The 4,148-nt window shown below is 35.5% G+C and overlaps 1 protein-coding gene across 1 annotated transcript in view; it reads right to left on the reverse strand.

Moving 5' to 3' along the window:
• The window catches only part of ZNF706 (zinc finger protein 706), a 27,392-nt gene that overhangs the window by 16,239 nt on the left and 7,005 nt on the right, over positions 1-4,148 (reverse strand). The gene's annotated exons all lie outside the window — the stretch shown is intronic.

A 4,148-nucleotide genomic window follows, 5' to 3' on the forward strand; every position in this document is an offset into this window, starting at 1 on the left:
AAAAAAAAAAAAAAGGATAACTCAGTAAAACAACTTATCAAAAGAACATTAAAAAAATATTTTCAATTTAATGTGGTAATCTATAATTAAAAATGACAGGATAAACTTTTATTTTAAAAAGTCTATTTTGTTAAGTAGACAGATGTTTTCATTAAACCTACACACTGAAAGTTCTTACGATTTTTCTGAAACTTTTACAATAAATAAAATTAAGGTAGCTTAAACTATTTCAAAATATAAAGTTATAGCAAACACAACTCCCTGGTGTTGATCTTCATTGCCATATACTGTTAAAAGGTACATGACCAAACAAGTACTCTGACCAAACTAAACCACTTTCCAAAAAAACCAGAAATCTAGCACAAATAAATTAATTCAGACTGAGTAGTTTAAATATAGTATTTTAGTTATAGTTTGGACTGTATTTGATCACTGTTATAGAAAAAGGCCATTAACCACATTTTAAAGTAGGTACAGTATATTATGTGTGTGTGTATTTTTTTTTCAAGGCAGAGTCCGCTCTGTTGCCCAGGCTGGAGTACAGCAGTGGTAAGATCTGGGCTCACTGCAACCTCCGCCTCCCAGGTTCAAGCCATTCTCTTGCCTCAGCCTCCTGAGTAGCTGGGATTACAAGTGTATGTTATCACAACCAGCTAATTTTTGTATTTTTAGTAGAGACGTGGTCTCCTCATGTTGGCCAGGCTGGTCTCAAACTCCTGACCTCAAGTGATCCATCCACCTCAGCCTCCCAAAGTGCTGTGATTACAGACATGGGCCACTCACTGCACCTGGCCACATCACATGTATTAATGAAAATTAAAAACGTGGTTTTTCTTAGGTTAAAATAGTAATGTTGACAAATTTCATCTTACGCCACATCTCAGGTTTGAATTATGATGTCATTAATTACCTATATAGACTCTAACATAAAATTAAAAGTATTACTTCAAATCTTACAATATCATCAAGAACTTATCCATCTAATTCAATTAACTGACCTAAGTATCTTTCATAATTTTATTTTCATATTAATAGCCAATCATTTCCCCTCTTCCAACAATTCACACTTGTTCTATATAGTAAGGTTTCAAAATGACAAGTTTTTTCCACCCAAGTCAACCTTGAAAAGGCAAGGACTGCAGGGAAAACAATGAGAAATGAAAGAAATCTCTTGCTACCCTCAGATCTACCAAGCTACCCTTAAGAGCCAACTCTAAGTTCAAAAAGAAAAAATAAAGTGGGCATATAAAAAACTCTTAAAAATGTAGAAGAAATTAGACTAGTTTAGATTTCTTTAATATCTTCTTTAATATGACATTACAGCACACAACTGAGCCCCTAGTGTGTTAAACATGGGGATGTATATCCATATGAAGAGAATGGAAACAAGTTTAATCTTAACCCCATTCCTTTTGGCAAGTAATAGAAATACAGCATACAAATGGACCAATTCTCTCTCAGTGTATTTTATCAAGTCTTTGAAGACACCATAATAGTTTTATAATGAACTTTGCTGTAATCTGTTAAAGAATCCTCAAATTAAATTACAGGGATGGTTTGTTTTAACTCAAACACAGTAAAATGGGGATTGTACTAATAATCCCCTCATGAAGTATAAGGATTAATGCTCATGTAAAATCAATGCAGCTATTTCCCTATCACTGAGATACAGTGTTAAATATGGTGTCTTCAGCTGCTTATAAAAAGGGTTAAATATAAGAACAAAAGAATTTTCATCCTGAATTACAGTCAGTGAAACAAACGAAAAAAAATTTAAATCAAAGCTTGTGAATGGTATTATATGATTTGTCACTAAACATACATATGCTCAAAGCACTTTAAAAAAGTTTTAAGTTGTGATTTAGCCAGAACTTCTGCAATACCCATAAGAAATTAGGTAAAATTCTAATGTTCTGGTAACCAACATATTAGGAAGCAACAGATATTAAATTTGAAAGAAAATTAAACACACAAAATAAAAGGACTATTTTAAAGTAAGGGCATAAGAATAGGAGTTGCTAACTATAGCACTGAAGCTTTTCGTTGGAAATATCTTAAACTTACAGGGAAGACAAACAAGGTGGGCAAAATATGCAGATCTAAAGCAATGACAAGTTACAGTAGAAGAGGGAATGCATTCTCTAATCCACAGGATCAGGTATGTGGCTCTAGGCAGTTACCGGGAAATATTTTGGTGTTCTTCCTATCATGTTAATTTAAAAATTTAAACTGAGTTACAGTAGTTTTATAAGTTAAGAGCTGACACAGCAAATTACAAGAACTCTAAAATTATCCTTCCTTAATTGGGTAGGATTTACCATATCCACCTGAACAAACCCATTTCCCCATCCTGAGATCTAAAAGAATGTGAATATTGACCCATTTTAATGCTTTTCAAGTTCAGACGGAAGCCATACTGGACACCAGTCCTGATTTTAGGAAACAGCACAAAGCAAACTCCTAAAATCAACTCACTTAGAAAAGAAAGGAGGCAGGGGGTTCTAGGAATTCCTCCAGCCACAAGTCATTCCAATCTTCCTGTTAATGCAAAATCCGTTTGTATAAACGGCTAAATAATAACTTCCAAAAAACCTCCAAAATTATGTTTCAGTTTCAAATTAAAGAACTTCAAGAATTTTCAAAGAATCTAGTATCAAAACAGATCTTTACCAGTTCACATTTGTTCCATATTTTGCATTAAACAATAGGCTTAATGATTACTTCATTATGGCATACACATCAGAACCTAATCTTTCAGAAGGCCTCACTGACAATCCAACTGCTTTTGGGAATTTATCGGTTATCTACAGGGAACACCTGACTGGCAGTTAGAGCCAGGTCATACTGCAATTTAAAATATTCCAACTCGGCTGGGTGTGGTGGCTCATGCCTGTAATCCCAGGACTTTGGGAGGCCGAGGCAGGTGGATCATGAAGTCAAGAGATCGAGACCAACCTGACCAACATGGTGAAACCCCATTCCTACTAAAAATACAAAAATTAGCTGTGCATGGTAGCGCATGCCTGTAGTCCCAGTGACTGGGGAGGCTGAGGCAGGAAAATCACTTGAACCTGGGAGGCGGAGGTTGCAGCGAGCCAAGATTGCAACACTGCACTCCAGCCTGGTGAAAGAGTGAAACTCCATCTCAAAAAAATAAAAAAAATCGTTAAAAGTGAATGAAAATGGCCAGATATAAGACTTAGGGACATGTACCCAAAATACACAATTTTAAAAAAAAAAAAAAAAAAAAAAAAAGTCAAGACTCAGCCCTGTGCTGTATTCAGGAGACCCGTTTCACATGCAAAGACACACATAGGCTCAAAATACAGGGATGGAGGAAGATTAACCAAGCAAATGGCAAGCAAAATACTGCAGGGGTTGCAATCCTAGTCTCTGATAAAATAGACTTTAAACCAACAAAGATCAAAATAGACAAAGAAGGGCATTACATAATGGTAAAGGAATCAAAGCAACAAGAAGAGCTAACTATCCTAAATATATATGCACCCAATGCAGGAGCACCCAGATTCATAAAAGAAGTTCTTAAGAGACCTACAAAGAGACTTAGACTCCCATACAATAATAGTGGGAGACTTTAACACCTCACTGATACTATTAGACAGATCAACAAGACAGAAAACTAACAAGGATAATCAGGTCTTGAACTCAGCTTTGGACCAAGTGAACCTAACAGACATCTACAAAACTCTCCAACCTAAATCAACAGGATATACATTCTTCTCAGTACCATGTAGCACGAATTCTAAAATTGACCACATAATCCACATAATTGGAAGTAAAACACTCCTCAACAACAGCAAAAGAATGGAAATCATAACAAACAATCTCTCTGAGCACAGTGCGATCAAATTAGAACTGAGGATTAAAACACTTACTCAAAACTGCACAACTACATGGAAACTGAACAACCTGCCCTTGAATGACTACTGGGGGAATAACAAAATCAAGGCAGAAATAAATATGTTCTTTGAAACCAATGAGAACAAACACACAACGTACCAGAATCTCTGGGACACAGCTGAAGCAGTGTGTAGAGAGATATTTATGGCACTAAACGCCCACCAGAGAAAGTAGAAAATATCTAAAATTGACATACTAACATCACAATTAAAAGAACTAGAGAAGCA

The sequence above is a fragment of the Cebus imitator genome, unplaced genomic scaffold, assembly GCF_001604975.1.
Source record: "Cebus imitator isolate Cc_AM_T3 unplaced genomic scaffold, Cebus_imitator-1.0 Scaffold56, whole genome shotgun sequence".
In the NCBI taxonomy this organism is placed as follows: domain Eukaryota; kingdom Metazoa; phylum Chordata; class Mammalia; order Primates; family Cebidae; genus Cebus; species Cebus imitator.